Consider the following 23,674-nt stretch of genomic DNA (forward strand, 5'->3'; position numbering starts at 1 on the left):
CGTCATGATATATAATTGCTGCAGTTACAAAAGTCCTTCCTGATATTGACAACTGTGAAGCCACAAAATTTTTAATTAAAGTTGTCAATTTTGTTCCATCAGGCCTACATCGTTGGAACATTAAAATAACATACTGGCCATATGTTCGTATAAATAATGTGGACATCATTTCAGATTTACATTGGCTACACTCCATGTTGTGATCAGCTGCTTTTACTAGTTTATTAAAAGAGACTGATTTACTGTCTGGCAAAGTTAAATATATAAATCTTTCTGAGTCTACACTAGTAGTACTTGATACCCTACAGTTCTCGCAGTCATGCTGCCATTGATAAGAAAGCCCAAACAGGTGATCTACATCTACACCTTCAGCATGCAATACATCAAGCACATTGCTGAATATTTTGAGAGAATTGTGTTTGGCCTGAACATCTGTCTAACAGATTTCGAATTTCAGACACACTTTCTATTTTTGTTCTATCTGTGCTACATTTCTCTAACACAGAATTTAACAAACTGCAAAATCTTTGATCAGAATTGACCACAATCTCTTCTTTTACATTTTCTAGAGAAAACAAAACATTAACCACTACATTAGCATAGCAGTTGACACCAGAACTGTTTTCAAATTGAAAACCAACAACATCTTCAACATAATTCTTTTTATTTCTGCTTATAATTTCAGGTTCATCAACTTTTCGTCTTTTTGCTACAACCTCCCCAGTATTGGTCACATTTCTTCGTTTCCGGCCTACCACACGTTTCTCAAACAAAGGATATTGAGGCAAATGTGGCGCATACTCTCTTCTTAACCTATTGTATTCCTTAACACAATCTAGATCCGCACAAATGTTTGTCACATCACACTCAATCAAGTACAATCCCGATAAAGTTCTAACTCGTGACAATGCCACATATGCCATACCCTCCTTGAACACAGAACTGCCAATATTCACCAATGCACTGTCTACACTTAAACCTTGCGATTTATGGATTGTCACCGCATATGCCAAGCAAACAGGAAACTGCTTACGGCGAACATATAAGTCTTTTACAAGCAAAAATCTAGCAGAACAACGACCAATTAGCTGTACTTCCTCAATGCCATCAAATTTAATTTTTAAAAATTCAATTCCATCTCTATTTCTGTATTTTACAAAATCAACAACATTACCCATTGATCCATTTACCAGACCTCTTTCAACATGTAAATTCCTTCTTAAAATTATACGGCAGTTCAAGCACACATTCAGAGTCTTTTCAAAACCTGCAGTTTTAGATATAGTCTTCTCTAATGAATCCAATTTTGTTTTCAAATTCTCAGACAAAATAATTGTTGATCCCATATGCTCTACTCTATCAATAGCTTCCAGTTTCACAATCTCTTGCTTTTCTAAATGCAACATTTTGTGGTTGAATTTGGCACATTCTGCAAGAGTTGGCATCAAACATATTCCAGATTTCTTCTCAGTAATTTTCTGAAAAATATTCTCAGGCACAACATCTTGTTCTGGATATAAATTTGTCAGTAATCGTGCATGTAAAGCTTCTTTCCCATGCTCGGTCACTTTTCCAATTCTAACATCTTGTAGAATAGTCTTGTAAACTTCATCCTTCGCCTGACGCATATTTTCATGCAGTTCAGCATAATTGAAGTTTAACCATATATTGACATTGCCAATGCTCCCTAGGCACTTCCTGGTATCTTCATGCGTGAGCATTTTGAACACAGGTTGCCCTTTCACTGGCGTCAGCTGCAGAAGATCTCCGAAAACAATGATGTGTTTGCCACCAAATAACACATCATACTCTGTTTTGAGAACTTCTTGCATTCTCAAATGCACAAAGGCAAGCATGACATTGGAAACCATGCTTACTTCGTCAATGATAAGAAGTTTCATTTTCCTCAAGATTCTTGAAACTTCACAACAAGCATCTCCAGATAGCTTGTGATATTGTAATTTGTTGTCATGCTCCACTGGCAGCATCAGTAAACGATGTAAAGTAATCCCTTTAATGTTATGTGCTGCCAGTCCAGTTGGAGCGGTGACAACACAAGACAGCGATGACTCTGTCCTTTCCTGCAAATAACATGAAATTGCTTTAATAAGGAAACTTTTTCCAGTTCCCGCTTCTCCACTCACGTACAGTCGGACAGGCTTCAACGACGTACATGAGCACTCTTTCTTGTCATGACTTAATCCATGATCAATTTGCATGGTAACTTCGTCATATATTTTCCTCTGCTCAACGTTGAGTTGTCTTTCCAACTCTTCTAAGTTAACCGCATCCTCCTGAGCATGTGCCATGGCTCTTTCCACTTCATTCATAGCAGTGGCAGCTTCATTTTCGATAACAGGTCCTCCTAGTGGATCCTGACTCAATGAAGCAGAACTCTGACTGTCCTGAGAACTGTCTCTGGCAATCTCGGCTGCAATCGTTGCTTCCTGCTCAATTTCCGCATTCAACATTTCTACATATTTGGGAAAAGCAGGACATTCTATGGTCTCCTTGGCAGCATTGAAAGAGTCTTCGTAACAGAGGAAATCTCCAAGCAGTTCCTCTTCTGCACGCCAAAGCTTGAAAAGTTGCAAAAGTGGTAAATAGAAAAACTCCTTTTTTTCAGGAGATTCGCCACTCAATTTTCGATGGTTTACCAAGTGGCATTTTCTTTGCTTGACCAGACATCCCTCACTTCCTATTACAGCATACACTCCTTTCTCAGTATCTTCTTTGATGTTCCTCTTGAATATGTAATTTTGAAGAACCTCATACAGACAAACATTCTCGAGGTGACTGCTTCGATTTGGATAATATGTATCCAACATGTTTGTCTTCAAAATGTCGGTACTGTTTGGCTCCTTTTCCGCCAAATACTCAATTTCCCGCACAGGTTTGAGAACTCGATTACGCGTTGCAGCAAGACCAAGACTCGCCCAAACGATACTCCTGGACTTGGCATAGAGACTTGCTGAAGACAACCGGTCAGAACATTCGTAAGCTCCGATTTCTCGATGCGACAACATCTTCAGACTGAAACTGTACAACTTCTTGCTGAGGCTCTTTTCATGGGAAATGTCTTCCCACATATCCTTCAATTCTGTCTTCTCTTTTTCGGTGATATAAGATGTCACATACCGAGCCACAGCCATACAGTTATCAGCCACAAACTGTATATCCATGTTAGCATTCCACATGGACAAAATCACCGGGTTGTAGTCGTTGATGTACTTAGACTCTTCGTTCCTCTTCAAATTGTATGTGTTTTTAGGTGATTTCTTCATCACATTATGTCGCAGCGAAGACATCAAACTGTTCACTCTTCCTTTAGAAATCACCGGTCGTGGAAAGCCGAAACGACATTTGGTGTAGAACTTGTCCTTGTTTCGGAATTTACGACGACAGTACTTTCCACATCGATGGCTTTGGAAACGTAGAACTTTTTCTCTTAGGCTTTTCTTCTCCTTTGCGTTTGGAACAGCACACGTAGAATACTGTTGTATGAAACTCATCACTGAGTCTTCTGGATCCGTTCCAAATTTAGGTGCATCCTTGATCCACAGCAACATATGTATATGAGGAGCACCTCTTGCTTGGTACTCCTTTCTCCAGAAGAAATCCAACACCTCTCCAAGAGGTGGATTCTTCTTATTCATGATGAAAGACATCATAGCTTCAAATCTATGATTGAAGTACCTACATACATTGACTGGATCCAAAGAGCACAGTTCTCCGGGTGTCTTGAATTCGATGTTTTCTATGTTAGCATTTGCCTCTCGTAGAAATTCAAGTAAGTCTTCCCAGCCATACTCGGCACAGCTCAAAGTGAGGAACCATGTGGGAGTTCCTAAGTTCCTCAGCATACATTTTAAATCACCATGACGACGGTACCAGTACTCATTAGTACCACGCTGACACGCCATGAGATTAATCAGGTGAGAATCCAAAATACTGTCTTGGACATTGACTTTATCCATAAAGTCACTTGCCGAGATGTTTTGCATGTGTATACCACTTTTCAAGATGTGGTTCACTGCATATGACAGTCCAGACAGATCGCTTTCAAACAGGAGATGAAACAAATAGGGAATGCATTGTCGAAACCTAGCATCTCCTGCATACAATCGCAAAGTCCGGTATTCAGAAGCAGGAATTTGATGAGGTCGCTCATCATATCTTCCTCCCTGACCTGTTGGAAAAAGCTGTGGGAAACACCGAGCTTCCAAACTTTCCTCCCAAACACTAATGGGACTCCCTTTGGCTTGTTTCATTTGAAACAACTCAATAGCATTCCCCATGACTTCCTTGGAATGCAAAGGATGAACACTATAATGTTCATATATTTCTTCACTAGTAGAGGGTTCTACTTTCTCAATTTGACCAGCACACAAATCGCTATCCTCTTCCTCACTTACTTCCTCTTCTGCAACATATACATTCTTATAGTATTTATTATTTTTTTTCAAATACAATGTTGCCTTTTTAACTTTCCTAACATCCACTAAATCTTGCCATATTTTCTTATTCTTTGTCGGAACCCCATTAACTAAGATAACCAGAGGTTCCTCTTCCACTTTTTCTACTCCAATTGTGTTAATGTTAATGTTTTTCTTCAAATCTAGAGGCAAATAAACAACTCTTCCCTTTAATCCTCTCTGTAAATCTGATGGAGGCAATTTCCCTGTCTTTGGTTCCATTCTTACAATAGCCTGAAAGGGATGGATACTTTGAATCAAAATAGATTCATAAGTATTTAAATCCTTCAATTCAGAAGGAATCTCAACCAATTCCAGATTATTATGAACTGCTCTAGCAGGTATCTGGTTTTGATTTAATTTGTTACAACAATAAGTACACACACGTTGATCCAATCCCAAATCAAAACAATTTTCTACCATCAAGTATGTTGTGAAATCCTTCCATTCACTATTATTTTCCCTTTCACTTTTTGCATATAAATCCACTAACTTAGTCTGATTCCTATAATAAGTGCGTCGACAACACACACAAGTGAAATTTGGCCTCTCACTTGATTTGACCTGAAACGTCGCAATTTCCCTCTGGAAATTATCTGTACTGGAAACCTGTACACTATCTTCCACATTACCCGCTTCTTCTTGGTCAATTTCAACATTCTCCTCTTTACTTCCAAAGTAACAAAACTCAATTTCTTCACATATATTCTTCACATCTATTTCAGAACCATGCAAAAGAGCAGCGCATAATTGTTTAAGCATAACTGCTGGACTCTTAGCATAATACAACATTCTAACTAATTTCCTCACTTTATTATGATGCACTGCTAGCATCCTGAAATGATGAAAAACACTCTGGCATACTCTCCTGGAAAGACAAGCCAGTGAATGACCATGCAAACCTGTCACTTCTCTCACTCTGCAAGGATCTAATTCTTGCAACAACTTCATTTTCTGCTTCAAACTTTTCTTATTAAATGACCGTACAAAATCACAAAGCAAATTGATGGAATCCTGTCGCACACTGCAAATACTACTACACTTCCAGGTGTACACAGGACCCTTAGGACGTCTTCCTAAAACCTCATTACCTAACACCTCTTCTGCCTCTGTTGTCACAAGTTTTTCTTTTTCAACTGGACAACCATCTTTCACTTCATAAGCTCGACCACTGGTGTCAACTGCATGCACCAAATCATTATCCTGGAAATAACTCTCCTCATTAAAAAATGCCTCACAGCTTGAACTATGCATCCATTCTCCAGAAAAAACTTCACAAAAATTACTACGATTAACTATTCTCTTCCATCTACTATTTCTTTTGAAATCATAAATTGCCTTGTTTAGCTTCCTAATTCTATTGATTATCAAAATAAATAACTTACGTTTAATTTCAAATGCCTGATCAATAACTTTCTCAACTTTTTTTTTTCTCTTATAAAAAACCACTTTCTGTTGACCTTTCTTAATATTTTTTAACAAATTGCCAATTATCCTGTTGCGGAACATTCGTTTACGAATGTCCCTAAACTGTTGTTTCCTTCTACTATCATGCACAGAGTTATCTCTTGCTCTAGCAGTAACATTTTTCATTGGCCTTTCCTTTCCGTTTGAATTGCTTCTCCTTTTCTGGACTGAAACATTTTCTGTAGTAATATTTTTTTTACTACAGATATTTCTTATGAATGTTTTTGTACTCTTACCCGGTGCTTTCTTGGTGACTTGACAAATCTTTTTGTTAGAGGACTGCTGCTTTTTTTCATTGACCTGCTGTCTTTGACGTTTTGCAGCCTTTCTCAGTCTTTCTTTGGTTGGCATGGTGAAATCTTGAAATGATCTGCAGTTGAATCTGTGGTAAAATATATTAAAAAATGTTAATAATCAAAAACTTAAAACACTACTTGACATTTTTACATAGAAGATTTTTTAGTGCTTGGCAAATTTAGAATACAGAAATAGCAGAAAAGAAATGGAATTTATATTCATTTTACCTGTGCTATTTTATATGTGAATCTGATCTAATTTTATGAGCATATTTTAATATTTTATTGAAGACACTACACATAACCTGTTTTTGAAGGTGTCTTTATTTTTAAATTAAACGGTTTACATTTTTACTTTTTATTTATTATAAATTTTTAAAATAAAGGTTTATAGTTCCATAGGCTCAAGCACGTCAGCTTCCCATCCTATGTCATATAATTCTGACAAATCTGCATCCTCATCACGTTCTTCTTCATCCTCAGGATTTAAATCATCCAAGGGATCAACATCCACTGATGTTTCAATTACGAGTTCAATGATGAGGTCGAAATCAACTGATTGCTGATTGTCACTCATGTTGATGTTGTCTTTATCTTTAAAGAAAGATAACAACAATGAGATGTTGCAGAGTAAGAGACAAATCTCAGAGATTATAATAGTAAAATTGTTTAACAAGAGTAACATTTTGCAGCTATTATTTAGCCATGTCCAGCGATGCTGAGAAGGTGAAGCCTATGTCTAATTTTTCAGTGAACAGGACTCATCTCTTCTTAACCTTGGATAAGCCTCACCGACTCTGTGTCCCCTGCACATACTTAAATGTAAAGGGGCAGATTTATGTTAACTGGCACATCCCCAGGCATGCACCAGTTAACGTGCACCGCTGCTCTGCCACCCATGGTGTGCCGCATTTACAATCAGATAGGACAAAGCTGCGTCAAAACCCTGCGCCTGCTTGAAGCAGGCATAGGTCTTGACGCAACATTGTGGAGATGGGGCACCCCTGAGCCTTGCTGGAGCTGCATCGCACTTGCGATACAACTCCAGCAATGCGCCACCTTTACGGCACAGATGCGTCACGCATCTGTGCCATTTTTGCCCCATGCTGCGCCGCATTGTAAATGCAGCACACCATGGGTGGCGGAACAGCGGCGCAGGATGACTGGCACATCCCTGGTGATGCTCCAGTCATCATAAATCTATCCCTAAGCTTCTTATCTTGTTAGAGATGAACCGCCATATGTATCATCAAACTATTTTGCATTTCCTAAATAGCGAATTTTAAGGAATAAATAGCGATTCTTTACCATTCCTAATTTGCGATGAGCAAATTGCTAATTGCAAATTACCCATTCATTTCCATGGGCCAGGAGGCCCATAGGAATGAAGGTGCAATTTGCGATTAGCAATTAGCTCATCGCAAATTAGGAATTTTTCCAAGGGTGCAGGGGTGTCTCAAGAACACCCTGCTGCACCCCTGAAAAAGAAATTTGGGGGCATATGGCGCACATACATGCCCTAAGGGCATGTATGGGCATCATATGGCACCTTTTGTTTTTTGGAAAAAAAGCTTCGCAAATTACCACCAACTAGAAGTTGGTGGTAATTTGCAAATCCTTAATGGCATTTTTTGCATATTTTTTGTTTGATACATTGCATTTAAGAAATCGCAAAATTTGCAAATCCTTCAGTGCAATCGCAAAATAAGGAATAGCAAATTTTACTATTCCTTATTTTGCATCAAACTTGTTTGATACATACCATTTGTCTAATTAGCATTCGCAAAGGCCGAAATTCGCAGAATTTCGGCCTTTGCGAATGCTAATTAGCTTGATACATATGGCCCCAAGTGAGGCCTGTCTTGCAACATGGTGCATCTTTTGCATCGCTGCTGCATCGGTTTCATGTGGCACGGTTTTTTTACACCATGACACATCTGCTTAAATGCATCAATTTGTAATTTTGTCGCCTCATAGCAAATCTTTTGCACCGCCGCTGCATCAGAAAAGTGACGCACAGTGGCGCAAAAGAGGCATACACCTATCATAAATCTGTCCCTAGCATTTTAAATGATTAATTCAGGATGACGATAAGGTGTGGCCTATCCAGAGGTTTGTTTAAGGTGAGGCCTACTCAGGATTGCAGTTCAAAGTTACGCTTGATGAAGAATACAGAGGAGATAATACATGTAAAGGCCTACCAATGAAGTAAGTTATGTCCACTTCATTGTGCCAGTCATCAGAAATCTATCCCTACAAAATGGTGGACTCCCGTAACGCTTAAGGTTTGCGTACCGGGGCGCTCGCCAGTTCGCGTACCGGGTCGCTCCCCGGGAAGCGCTCCATCAAAAAAGGTGGGAAAGTAATTTACAGAAAAACGACTGGAGACACTCTCACCAAATATAGATTAGCACATACTACATACCAATCCCTACCATTTTCACAAATTTGGTTGGAATTCCATTTAGCCATTTAGCCTGTAGACCTCTCTAAATACCCTGAGGTAAATTACTTCACAAAACACATCTGAAGTGTTGGAATTGACAACCAATGAAAATGTTACTTTCATTTTCTACTTTTATTACCTGACATTTGATTGGTTATATACCTGAATATATATAAAGGAAGAGAAGGAAACACAGCCATTTTGACTACTACTTCTTGTTGTACATTTCAATTGGATTTTCACTAATCACTTCAACTTCTTTGTAAAGGTAAGTTGTTATTTTTAAAACTGAAGTATATTGTGCACCAAAAGTTAATATGGTAAACTTTTTCTGATAGTTATATACTATCCCTCTGTAGTAGTTATAGATTTAGATAGACTTCTCTGTTATAGTTATGGATGGAGTTAGGTTTCTCTTGTATAATTATGAAATTACTTACGTTAAATCACACACACTTTTTTATATTCCTACTTCCACTCTGATACTATACACTGCCCAAAGATAAATTCACTGATAAAAACTGCCTATCTAAAATTAATCCCAACAGTGCCCTATCTCTACTACTATATATATTTTTTTCCCCAAATTTCAGGCAACATGGAAGGCGAACAGAAAGTTTCATTTCAAATTCTCCTGGAAGAGAGCAGCCAAGAATTAATTGATCCAAATGATGTAGAATTTATGGATGAAACTTGGGACCAAGAACTACTGCAATGTGTGCAAGCAGTAGATGACCTCCTTCAAAATGAGGACATTTTACACCCTCAGAGATTACAAACTATGTTCATGGAAAATGACGACATTTCAGACAGTGAAATGTTAGAAATGTTATTAAATTTTGAAACACAATCACAATAATAAATAATTGCTTAAAAAATAAAGAAATTAAAAAATAATCAACAAAACCAACAATCAATTAACATACAGTATTCGAAAAGTCTATCATTCTTTTTTCCTTATAGTACGCTCCCCAGTACGCTTCCCGGTTCGCGAACCGGGCGCTCCCCACGCAAAAAAAAAAAATTTTTTTTTTTTTTGCCCTGCGGGGCCCTTTTAAAGCCTCCACATCAAACCTAGGGGGTCAGGGAGCATCTACTATGCCCCCTTATGGTCATTTCCCCCTTTCTTTTGGCCTCCTCTTGTCTCTCGATCCTACCGAGAGACAAGATGGCGGCCGCTCCGGACTGTTTAGAATGTTGACAGACACCGGAGAGCCAATCAGCTTCGCGTCGCGAAGTTCCGTTACGCGTAAAGTACGCGAACCGGAGCGCTGCCCAGAGCGCGCTTACAGATATATATCTTTTTTTAAACGTTAATTTCTCAAAATCCACTGGAGCACATATACTGAGACCTAGCAAAGGCACATCGGGCTAACAGTCCCTACAATTTTGCCAAGTTTCGTGCAAATCCATTCAGCCATTCGGGCTAAAAGTGAGGCCAACCGCCCTATGGAAATTAACATTGGAAAAACACGTTTTGGGACCCCCCTTTTTTCTCAGCCCCCCCTTGACAAACCCCCCCTAAATTTTCAGGGGCTGCTCAGAAACAAAATGTTCCATTTTCCTGAAAATTTCAGCCAATTCCGTCCACAAACGCCAAAGTTATTAGACATAGAATTTTCAAAAATCCCATAGGGAAAAAATCCTAACTATATATACCTACTGGCGACCGCAGTGATGTCATCAGTGATGTCACTGACCATGGCATGAATGATGTAATATGTGACATCATCAGCAGTGGATTGCGGGTGCGCGATATATAGTTAGTGCAACTAACTATATATGGAATTTCAATGGTTTTGTGTGAGTAAAATAAGGTTTTGTAAATGCTAATTCCTAACTATATATGGTCTATAACCTATGTTTTTTTCAGTGAATTTTCAAGGTTTTGTAAATGCTAATTCCTAACTATATATGGTCTATAACCTATGGTTTTTTCAGTGAATATATATATATATATATATATATATATATATATATATATAGAGAGAGAGAGAGAGAGAGAGAGAGAGAGAGAGAGAGAGAGAGAGAAAGAGAAAGAGAGAGAGAGAGAGAGAGAGAGAACCCCCAAAGTAGGAGGAGGAGGATCTAGGAGCCTATCAACGATTCAGTTTGGCAAGCATCCGCGAGGGAACAATTTTCTTGTAGACCACAGAGAACTTCATGCAGAGAAATGCATTCCACACAAGGAAATCACATAATTTCCCAAGAAATCTGCCTGGACGTCTGTATGAAGCACAACTATCCATATGAATTCCTTGAGGAGTAGGAAATCTGCACTCTGATGTAACTGTAAATATTTCCTACTTTTTTGTAAGTAGGCATCTGTGTCTTCAAACACGAATTACCGTGGCTGAGATTAATTAAAATACTCTTCACATTAATAGTTTGTTTTTCAACAAAGTGCCACAGGTATACTCAGATTTGAGTCCTATGTCCTTCATCACTGGACTTAAGCTGCACCTTACTGATGATGCCCAAGAAAGCCATAACCAGTTGGAGGTTACTTGGGAACCCATCTAGATGCGTCTGTCTCTGGAGTGTGTATGGATGTTAAGTGCAATGATTTTACATCTCTAATAATGAATAAACTGCACTGCAATAATAGTTTAAGCATACTGTGAGAGTCACCGTATATCTAGTAGTCAACCAACCTTCGTTTACATGGGCAGTGGCTCAGTAACATTGCAAGGTTTCCATGGGCACTCGCCTTTGTTTGGGTATGAAAGGAGAACCATAATAGGAGGGTACCTCACAACCCTAAGACTATTGCACTTGCTCTTGCTCAACCAATGATAGGCACGTCCTTACCTATATTAAACCCAGGAACTTATACATCAATTTTCATTTCAACTTATTCAGTACTGCTTCAAATTTATAAGTATATGCTATCAAAATCTCGAGACAGATATTAATGTTGCGGAAGGTTTGGTAGAAAATATTATGGAGGAGGATTATTTGCTCTAACCTCCATTAGGACGGTTATATGGAGAGTTTGCTTCACACCTTGGTTTCCCCCAACCCTGCTTCAAGAAGCAGCCATGTTTTTGTACTGGAGAAAGTTTCAGCAACTCTTATGTTGATATCTGTACTTCGTTGACATGTTCAACAGAGAATAGGAACAGCGGAAGATGTTTTTTCTTGAAGGTTTGTGTGATTTGCATAGCAAGAATATTGTCTATGGAAAAGAGATGTAAATGTAAATGTAAATGTACAGGAATTTATATAGCGCAAATCACCAAGCGGTTTCTAAGCGCTTGCTTAGGGAACCCGTCCTGGTATTCCCCTGTGAGATAACCCCGGCAGGGTATCCACAAGGTGAAAGCCAGGCATCCCGCCGCGAGGGGCCGTTGTGGAGATTAAGCAAGCTATTGCCCAGAGTTGCAGAGTGTGAACCCATGAATCGAGTAGGCACCGGAGCGAGAATTGTCGAGTCCATGGACATTTTAGGACTCAAGACCCCGCCGAGCCGGGAATTGAACCCTGGTCCCGGGCTGACCTCTGCTTCCAGGTCTGCCTCCTCTAACCAGTGAGCCACACTTCTCCACAGAGATATAAGGCTGCATGTTCTGTGAGTCGGTGTAATCAGTTTTGTATGAGAAAAAGCCAGTTAAGAAAAATTAAAGGGAAAGGGAATTTTGTGATCACCATCTATTAAAGTATACATTTCTCTGAGATCATAGTATTGCTATTTCTCTTTTACACATGTTTGACTGAAAGTCAAGCTGCAGACTGGTTGAAAGTCAGAATGTGAGTTTGACCTATTACGTATAGGGCACACTTTCGCTGTTTGTGCCTGGCGCACCTTAAAACAGGTGCGCCGGGTGCAAACTGGGAAAGTGTGCCCTATGACATAGAATGTGTGCACCCACTGACAGCTTCTTTGCCTCTGTGTCAATGCCTATTTTAAGGCATGAGAGCAGAGGTAAAGGGATTCTCTCATTTGGATGGGGCCGCACCATTCAAATGAGGGAATGCCTTTCTGAGAAAGAGCTGGCGATGTATGTGTGCCAGCGCTTATATTATTACAGAAGGGACCACACAAGCATCTGCTGCTTCTTCTGTAATACCAAAGAGCCCCTTGGGCATGCAAAGCGGGAGCAGACACCTATTGTACCCCCAGGGCACTTTGTGTATTACAGCCCAGTTGAGCAATAGAGAATGTAAACTATAATATTTCTTTCTGATAAACGATGATCTTTGGCTCACACCCAGGGGCTATCTGACAACTCACCTATATCTTTCTATAAAGGCCAAGAATAGAAAACACAGAGCTATTTCAGATAGAAATTGTTGAATTTTAAAAGGCTAAAATTGAACTTAAAGAAAAAATCCTGCGAAAACATCTTGTAATCTGTTACACTAATCGGAAAATTAAAAAATTTACACAAACGACAAAATGCGTCATGTCTCTTTCACCCTGTTTATAGGTTGAGCATTCGAGACCTCTTGTATATACTTTAGTATATACTTATATGTGTATGTACTTTGTGGGCTCTGGCGATCAGCCCTAGGACTTGTCTCCTTACGCTTAGGGACTTTTTTTTCTGTTCAACTGCCTTTATTTAACTGTCTTGATAGAAAACGACCAGTAGAGGTCAGTAAAATACCAGAATTGCTTTCTGCTGAGGGACTTTCTTTTTTAAATTTTTCTGGCAACTGCCTCTATTTAACTTTTTTGATAGAAAACGACCAGCAGGCCTCAATTAAATACCAGAATCACTTTAGCATTGTCTAGAATTCAGTCCATAGAAATTGTCTTCTATGAGCAATCGTATACAATAATATTTTTTTCAAAGCTTGTATTTTCAGTGATATGACCACCGTAGGCCCTGATTTTATGTTAAAAAACAGAGCTTTGGACTATACCATTTCCCGTTGAAAGGCAATATTTCTCTCCATGTGTTCCCATACCTCGCGTTTCACACAGTTTGGTGCTTACTTTTCCTCCATGTTGAAGAAAAGTAGATGTTTCAGCACCTAGGCTAATGTGCTGCATAGCTAAATACATATAAGGTCCCAAAGGCCAGACCGATTGCATTGCAAATGCTTGTTTCCTCTTGTCTGCCTTCTACCAATTATGTATGCCATTTTGGAAATTGTGCTCTTTTTGATAGGGAGTTCTTTTGTCAGTGTTCAGATGTCTTTGTGTCAGCCATGGACATCATTTGGAGGTTGCAGCTTTGACCCTTGGCTTGCCCTTTGTGAACCCTGCCACTGCCTTGACGAGCCCTGGCCCCCGAGGTGGAAAACAGTGGGAGCTCGGCCTTATCGATGACGGTTGGGACTCCACTCTCTGTTTTCGCTCTATTATTTACTACACAAATAACGAATAATGTTTCATTATACATTATTAGAGTAATAGTTTCATCTTTAACAATATTCTCTTAAGGCAATTAAATCCATCATAGTAAAATACAGCTAAAAAATTATAAAATTGTAGTAAATGTATGCGGTACATTAAAAGAAACACTTCCTAAGTAACGGAAACAGTTCATAAGAGTTGAGCTATAGATAGGGCATGGCAAAATAGTGCAAACAGGTGAATAGCAAGTTCTCGACGGGACTACGAACATTACAGCGATTGCATGTTAGGTTGCCTTATCGGATGTGTATTCATTATTGTTTCACTTGGGTGTGTTGGTTGATACCATTCAAGATCCGGGTTGCACTTAAGTGCAAGCGTTAATTATAAGTCAAATCAAAGGAATCGATTAGTGAAGTGCTACGTGCGTTAATTAGTAGTCAAGACTACACCAAGAAGTGAGATAAGAGATCCAATGGTTGATAAGTACTAAAAACAGGGGTGATAAAGAAGCCTAATGTTTAGGCTAAGTGTGCTAAAATCAGCTGTGTCTTTATGCAAGGGGCTCAGAAATGCCTAGTTATTGTCACCGTAATGTTACAGTAGACTGGTAACATTACTTATACCAGGCGCCTGACGACGAGGGTTGTGGGCCAATATATCTTACGGCCACGAAAGTCTGGCCGAGGTCGCCTAACTACCAACTCGTGGTGACTTCTCACTGGAGGTGACCTTCCATGGCAGCTGAGGTAAATAAAAATATTCTTTTACGTGTAATTTGTGTGGGTGCTCGCAGATAAGTGTGTTACTTGTGAGAGTGTGTGCAAGTGCGAAAGTATGTGTGTGTATGAGTGAAACCGATGGTCAAAGGGCGTGAGATGTCACTTCCCCTATTCCTGGCAATTTGGTGAATTGACGTTCATGGTGACAGCATTTTCTACAATTCCTACTTTAGATTCAGCTCCTGCAAAAAGAAATGCTACTACTTACTAGTTTCATAGGTTGAACCACTGTTTATCTATTGATTATTCCCTACATGCTGAACAAAGAAAAAAATGGCTAGGTGTCTTTTCCCGTCTCAAAATAATCAAGTATTGGCAACACAATTTGATTTGTAGATCTGTTGTAGAATTCGACTTTTAGAATATTTTCCTTTTTAGCAAAAACCTTTCATGCGCCTAGCTAGTTAAATGCACACACCCAAACATATATTTTATCTTCTCAAAGTAAAATGAATGTTAGATACTTTTAGATATGTACAACAATTTTATCAGTACAACAGCAACGTTTTTGTTTACCCCCGACTGTTTAGTTTGTCTTTGGTCATGGGTAGTATGTCCTCTTTAGATTCTGTCCATCGAATGCAGGCTACAGCGAGCCCTTCTTTGTTCTCCTCACCTAATTGAATATAATTGATTGAACTGTGGTATAGATTAATTAAAAGGTCACCTAATGCCCTGGGACACATGCTCCGTGTCTTATTATTGTTTAGTGTCTTGCAGGCATGTAGTAGAGGGGCCTGCACCACCTGCCCCTATTAGACCGTGACCTTTGGTCTGTTAGCAGGAAAATGCAGACTGGTCTGTAGAATCCCCTATCAGTCACCTGCAGAGTGTGCTTATCATTATCTTCTCTTAGACTGTTATGTTGGATTTATTTTACGATTCCATGGTGCCAACACCAGTAAATATTATGTATCTGTAACCAGTTTAAGTGTTTTCTCTGCTATTTTTATATATGTTTTTTCTCTTAACTGTACTTTTCATGTGCCAAATCTACACTGTGATTGACTCGGTATCGTGCTTGCTGTGTAAAGTGCTCCCGTTACCTACTGGATTTTCTTTGCACTCATAAAACTATAAAATAAATGAATACATAAATACAGTAGCAGTGAAGCATGCCCACCTTGAAATTGTTGTTATGCCCCTGCCAGTTTAGAAAGTAATAGCTATAACAGAGATCCATTGTCACACTGGCAGCACAAAACTGGGAAACAGAATCAGCATGAAAGTATGCAAACAGAAATCAATGGGTATGCTATTAATCTTTTCTGCAACTATAAACAGGTGAACATCAGTGCAATGAAAACAAATGCTTGCATTTATCACTTACCAATAATCAGGGGACAGCTAAATATTATGCGAACAAATAAGCTTAGTTAACTTACTGAAACTGCAACAACTGCAAGGTTGTGGACGGAATGCTTGAATTAATCTTAGCCACTGTCAATTGCTAGAGGGTGCACATTCCATTCCATTGTTTTTTCTCCCAGCATGTTACTCTAGACAAAGGCCTGCCTTCTGCAAATGAGTACTGATCTTGCTCCTTATGGGGGCAGCTGTTTCAAGCTACCAGGCGAGGCCCCCTCCAAAAGGAACCACAATAAACCCAAACCGGTTTTGACCTACTTGGGGCTCGTCAGTAGGGTGTAAATTGAGACCTATGGAACAGTGAGCATGGTGCCCACATCTAGTCATACTTGTCGCACTTAGGGCATCAAGCAGGTGATTGTTGTGGGGTTACGAGATTCTGAACCCGTTCCATAAAGGTCATCGTATCGTGACGATTTTGATATCAGCAGACCGAAAATGGCGAGTATAATATGTGCGAGTGTTTTCGTCATGTTCAAGTGATGGATTCACCATGAAATATGGGATTTCGTTCTGAACCCTTGGGTTCCATTTTGTGTATGGCAGCCATTTTGTGGTTGCCCTCACATAGGCCGATGACCACGGCCGAACGAGTCTTTTAGCACACGTACACTTTAGCTGACTTCTGAATGACCCGAGCGAACGGACCCTCTTGCCTGAAGCCAAACTCATTAGGCCAGTTCTTTTCCCAGTAGCTGATCAAGATTACGGATCAAGGCACAGGACATCATAAACCTTTATTGCACACAACTATGTCTTATCTTACTCACACCTGTCTCTGCTCCTTTCTTTATGGTCCGTTTACGATGGGGAGGTGCCCGTTTTTATTATGGGTTCGATCGACCTATCTGATGAAGAATGTTGGGTTCGACCAATAATTGATAGTGGGCTGGACAATGAAATGTGGGTTTGTCATGCAATGCTTTTTGTCGTGTACACATGGGATTGGTCAACTGCAAATAAGGAATGTTTGCCTGAAGCACAATATTTGGTATAAAAGGGATGACTTGCTTTGTAAAATTGAGCAGTCTCCTGAGAACTCATACCGTATTGACTTCTAGGATTTCTGTTACTGGCTGCAGCCAATAAAATTTGATCTCTGACGTCACCAAGAAGTATCCCGTGTCTCTGTATGCCAAGGCAGGGGGACTCGGAGACTTTGGGCGTTTCCCCTGGCGCCGCTGGGTCTTAAATAACCCGGTTCTTCATTTGGTGCCCAACGTAGGGCGACTTCAGCGGTACCAGTCCAAGCCTGACGATCGTGAGGAGCTTCGTGTGAAAATTCTGGAGGAAGGCCAGCAACTTCATCGACCCCTGTATGTCGTCGTGGTCCAAAAGTCTTTGCTGCGAGGTTCCCCGCTTTCCAACGGCTACGAAGGACTGCTGCTCTGACTGTCGCCCTGTCTTGGAGCCTTCGATGATTTGTAGAGCGAGACGATAGACGGGTCTTCTGGCGACGTCATTGATACTTCAGTTAAGTATGAGTGGAGCGTCTCCCAGTCCTTAGTTTTTGGGTATCCCCTTGGGATCTTTGATTTGGGACTTGCAAGTACCAAAGCCGAGGGACTCGTGTATTCACGAGACTATCGTATTCGATAATCGTTTGAAGTTTGAAGCTAGACTAGAGAGCGAAGATGCCTGGTCTTAGCAGACTTGGAAATTTGTTTTGTTGTGGTCGAAATAGGGATTCCCGATTGGAGGACTCGTGTCCGGTTCCTCCAATTGGAACTCCAACCTATGAGCTCTATGTGAAACATGGCGTGGGCCCCATCACGTATAATGAAGTGTGGATCCGTTACACTAGGAAGGATGGTGTCCTAAAGTGGCCCCAATATGGTAGTTTTGACACGGAAGTTTTAGATAACCTAGAGGTTAGACTGTTTAAGAAGAAAGCCCGGCCGGCGATGTTTGACTCTTTCCGCCTATGGCGAAAGGAAGCCAAACAGAAAGAAATTAAATTAGCGAAGAGAAATAAAAGAGAGAAGGGTATCTCGATAATGCAAGCTGCTATGCAGCTTAAGGATAACTGAGAAGAACAAGCAAGTGAGCAATTGCACAGGCAACGTAAAATGGCGATTGATAAATGCTATCCAGCTTTGCCACCTCATCAGCAAGATGCAGTGAAGGAACTTGAGAAAGATCCCTTGATGTCGCATCTGTTGAGTTCGCCACCCCCTTATATGCAGAGTGCTACAGCACCTCCGCAACCTTTAGTTGTGCAACCTCCAGTTGCTTTGCCTCCGGTTATTCCACAGCTGCCAGCTCTTCTTCAGTTGGCTCCTACTCCTTTGGCGCAGCCTCCTCAAGGGCCGCCGACTTTGCTATCTGCTCCGTCTCCGATTTCTCCTGTGATTCCTTCTGATACTGCCTCTATATCTGCTATGTCTCATGCTGTTTTTCCTCCTGTTCTTTCGTCGACTTCCCCTTCTGTTCGACAGAGAATGACTGATACTGTAACTAGTCTTTTATCTCCTTTCTTTGGGTCATTGAGTATGACCCCCGTTTCAGCGCGTAAACAGTTGCGTAGCCAACTGCCTGATTCCCGAGAGAGGGAAGTATTGGATCATTTAGCGCGTACATGGGTCACTCGTCCTTTAAGATACGATGTAGAGTCTGTTATGGATGTCTTCCGTCAATGGGAAGCACCGAAGCAGAGGTATGTTTTTGAAAAAATGTGTATTTTCCTTTGTGAAGAATGGGAAGATGGTGATTTGGGACACACTCCGTCTGAGTTGTTCCGTGTACAGTCCGAATTTGCGAAGGGAACTATAGTGGGTTCCGATGTTGAGAAAGCAGTTGCGACATTGTTGTCGTTTAGGAGCGAGTCTCCTTCTCAGCCGTTGTTTGAGCCTGATCCTTCTGTTAGGAGAAAGGGGAGACAATATCCAATGAGAGAGGTTCCTCCGGTATGGAAGGAAACAGTACCTGCTGGTGCGAATAATAATCCCCCGGCTGTACCGGCTAATTTTCAACGTGTTTGGGTACATGTTCCATGGAAGCGAGCTGAAGTTTTGGCTCTTAAACAGACTTTGCCTGACCCCCGTAAAAATCCTGCAGGGTACTATAAGGAATTATCACAGACTGCAGACTCCTGTGTTATGAATCTAGCTGATATAGACATGTTGTTTGGGAATGTGGTTCCACAACCCTTATGGGGATTGATTCGTCACACGGATCATGCGCCGGAGTTAGGTGACACATGGATTAACATTAGTGCTGCAGACGGCCGACAAGTTGGTGGTGCTAAACCTGAGCCTTTAGTTGCAGAACTTCCTGGTAGGATTGTTACCTACATGAAAACCTTAATGCCTGCTATGCGAGTAAACTGGGACAAATTGTCTGCGTGTAAGCAGGATAAAGATGAAAGTGTGTCTGATTTCTTCACTAGGTTTGAAGAGACGTTCATCGACCTTAGTGGTCAAGACATGAGTACCGAGGGTGGTCAACGGTTGTTTGTTGACAAGTTTGTGCATAATTTGCTTCCCGAGTTGTGTAAGAAGTTAAAGGATTCAGAGAGTTCTTGGGCCGTTTCCTCCTCAGCACAGATATTGGCTACTGCACAGTATTACGAAAATAGAGATAAGGATGAGAAGGAGAGAGCAGACAAGAAGACTAAAGAGTTGAAGACGAAGGTTCTTTTACAGCAGGCGACCCGCCTCGTAGTGGTCAGCGTGATTTTCAGCAACCTCAACAGTTTCAGAGAAACTCGCAAAGGTTCGAGTCTTCTCAACCGCGTTTTCCTGTAGGCCCTAATCAATGTGCATATTGTAAAGAAGAGGGTCATTTTAAGAGTAGTTGCCCGGTTTTGCTACAGCGCATGAATGGTGTTTCTGGCATAAGAGGTCGAGGTATTCCGCAAGCTTCTAAAGGTAGGGGACGTAGAGGTTTCCCCCAGAACGCGCGTTCCTTTCCTACACAAAATTCGATGAATTGTTTTGATCAGCAGAATAATTTGTCTGGTAGGACGACTCAATACTATGCTGACGACTACTATGTTGAAGGTGAGAATGTGGATGGTAATGATTGCTAGGACAGCCATGGACAAAGAGAGGGAGTTGTTTCAGTTCCAGTAGATCAGAGTGGACCTTATGTTGAAGTGATTACATCAGGTGTGTCAGAGCCTTTTCTGTTGGATACCGGTGCTGCGAAGAGTTCTATTATGCAGTCTAAACTACCTGGCGCACCTTTGTCTGGCTTAACGAATGTTTCAGTAGGTTTTTCTGGCGCCCCAGTTAGAAACCCAATTTCTAGTCCTATGTCTCTTTCTGTTGGACCTCGTGAATTCGAAGCACCCCTCATTCTGACGACAGGTTGTGGTGAGAACTTGTTGGGATTGGATCTGTTGAAAAGATTTTATGCGACGTTGTATTGTTCTCCTTCTGGAGTACAACTTACATTGGGTTAGAAAGTGGTCTCCCCGATGTATTTGTCGAAGGATCAACTTCCGACAGAATTGTCTTCTCTACCTGATATTCTTTGGGCTACTGGTCCTAATGATGTGGGTCTTTTGGAGATACCGCCATTTCTTCTGACGTTGAAAGCGAATGTTAAAATGCCACGCATTCCCCAATATAAAATATCTGGTGAAGGTGAAAGAGCGTTGCTCGCGATCATTTATGATTTGATTGAGAAAGACGTGATAGAGGAAACGAGGGGTAATGTGTGCAATAGTCCTGTTTTGCCTGTCTTGAAACGCCCTGACTCTTCTCAGCCGCCCGTTTACAGATTTGTGATCGATCTTAGAGAGGTTAACAAAATCGTCGTGCCACAATTTCCTGTTGTTCCTGATATCACTGCCTTATTGACAATGATACCAGCTTCGGCCACTTGGTTTTTGGTGATTGATTTGAAGAATGCTTTCTTCAGCATCCTGATTGCCGAAGAGAGTAGAGATATTTTCGGCTTCTCTTTAGGAGGTCGAAGCTTCCGGTTTAAGCGCGCTCCTCAAGGCTATTGTGAGAGTCCGTCAATCTATAGTCAGGCTTTGAAAACACAACTCAACGCGATTGTCTTACCTGATGGTGCTGCTCTTCTTCAGTATGTCGATGATTTGTTAGTCGCTGCCGATACTGGGAAAATTTGTAAAGAAGCTACTTTGTCATTGCTGCGTCATTTGTCTGACTTTCATCACAAGGTGTCTCTTTCGAAATTACAGTATTGTCGACAAGAAGTGACCTACTTAGGTCATCTCTTATCGAAGGAGGGAAGATGATTGACCCCAAAACGAATTCAAGCGATTGCGAAAATGAGTGTGCCAATTACACAGAGAGAAGTGCGTGCTTTCCTGGGTATTACGTCATATTGCAGACAACGGATACCAAATTTTTCTCTGCTGGACAAACCACTGGTGGCATTGACCTGTAAAGATACACCGAATCCCCTCCCGTGGTCTGATGATTGTCAGAAAAGTGTTTCCGAATTGCGCGATGCATTGTGTTCGGCTCCTGTGTTGGGTACTCCCGACTACAGTAAGCCTTTTACACTTTATGTCCACGAAAGAGAAGGATGTGCGCTGCCAGTCTTTTGGGGACAAGCAGCGTCCATGTGCGTATTTCTCGTCGACCTTGGATCCGGTAGCTAGAGCGTTGCCGAGTTGTTTGAGAGCCACAGCGGCAGCAGCTGTTTCTATTCGACAGTCTGCTGGTTTGGTGATGAATAATACGCTGGTTGTGATGGTTCCACATGCAGTGGATACGTTGTTAAACAGGACCAAGACACAGCACTTAACTAGTGCTCGATTGTCAGGTTATGAGCTGACACACCTAGCGAGCCATGTGCACATAAAGAGATGCAATACGTTAAATCCAGCTACGTTGTTGCCGATTTCAGTAGAGACAGATGTTTCTGAACAGCATGATTGCTTTCTGAGATCAAAGGAAGAAACGAAAGGGAGAATAGACCTTAGGGACACTCCTCTTGCGAAGTGTGATGATACCTTATGGGTGGATGGTTCATGCTTCAAGCTTCCAAATGGTGATACAACTGCGGCATATGCTGCTACGACTTTGCATACGATTGTTGAAGCTGCACGTATCCCACATAATTCAGCCCAAGCAGCAGAGTTGATTGCACTTACGAGAGCGTGTGTGTTATCGAAAGGAAAGAAAGTGACCATATATACCGACAGCCAGTATGCGTTTGGTGTGGCTCATAGTTTTGGACGTTTGTGGATGGAACGTGGGTTCCTCACGTCTCATGGAACGAAGATTCAGCATGGTCAGTTGGTGAATGAACTCCTTGAGTCACTTACCTTGCCGTTGCAAGTTGCGATTGTGAAATGCAGTGACACAAGAAGGTTACTGATGACATTGGTCGTGGTAATGCGTTTGCAGACGAAGTTGCGAAAGACGTGGCAAGGGATGTGATGAGTCGAATGTATGTTGCGGGTCCGGCGAGATGGATTCCGGATAGAGGAATGTGTGAGGATACGATAGAGAGTGTGAAGTCTATTCAAGCTGAAGCGACAGAGAAAGAATTGAGTGTGTGGGTAGAGAGTATGGGTAAATTGGATGCGAATGGTTGTAGGGTTGAGTTGTCAGAGCATCAGTGATGGTTGTTACCCGATGCGTACGTGCTTGCAGTGGTTACGATGACGCATGGAATGGCTCATATAAGTGTGAAAGGGATTTGTAAGTTGTTTGCTCCAGTATGGCAAAATGCTGGAATTCCTAAGTGTGCAGAGAATGTGGTCAAGAATTGTATGGTTTGTCTGAGGTACAATCCTGGTAAGGGAACTCTAACTCCAGCTGGTCATTTTGCTCCTCCGACGTATCCGTTCGAGGTTTTGCAGCTAGATTTTATTCACATGGAGAGATGCAACAACCTGAAATACGTACTCGTGGATGTTTGTGCCTTTTCAAGATGGGTAGAAGCATATCCCCTGAAAGATAATACTGCCTTGTCCACAGCTAAATTTCTTGTCAAAGAATTTTTCCCTAGGTATGGTTTGCCGAGAATGGTCTGGAGTGATAATGGGAGTGAATTTGTGGGTCAAGTGATGTAGAGAGTGTGTGATGGGTTGGGATTCCGCCAGAAGTTCCACGCTGCAAATCACCCCCAATCAGCTGGTCTAGTTGAATGCTATAATGGCACTCTTAAATTGAAACTTGCCAAGATACAGGCGAGCTCTGGTCTTAAATGGCCTGATGCTTTACCATTAGCACTCTTGTCGACTAGGATGACTGTACATTCTCGAGTGGGACTTAGTCCCTATGAAATAATCTTTGGTTGCCCAGCAAACATATGGGGAGTGCCGAGGCCGATGAAATTCAGTGAGATTGAACACCCTGTATTGCTTGACTGTCTGTATGATTTGATGGTTAAATTGCGTGTCTTACACCAACAGGTTCATGATTCACTGCCTCAGGCTTCTGAAGATCCAGGACATGTCATCGATCCTGGCTCATGGGTGCTGATCAAGAATTTTCAGTGAACAAAGAACGATCAGCCCCGCTGGATTGGTCGCTATTTGGTGCTGTTATCTACGCGATCTGCAGTGCGAGTGCAAGGAAAGAAGAACTGGATCCACGGCGTAC

This window comes from Lissotriton helveticus, chromosome 2_1 (assembly GCF_964261635.1).
Source record: "Lissotriton helveticus chromosome 2_1, aLisHel1.1, whole genome shotgun sequence".
Lineage (NCBI taxonomy): Eukaryota > Metazoa > Chordata > Amphibia > Caudata > Salamandridae > Lissotriton > Lissotriton helveticus.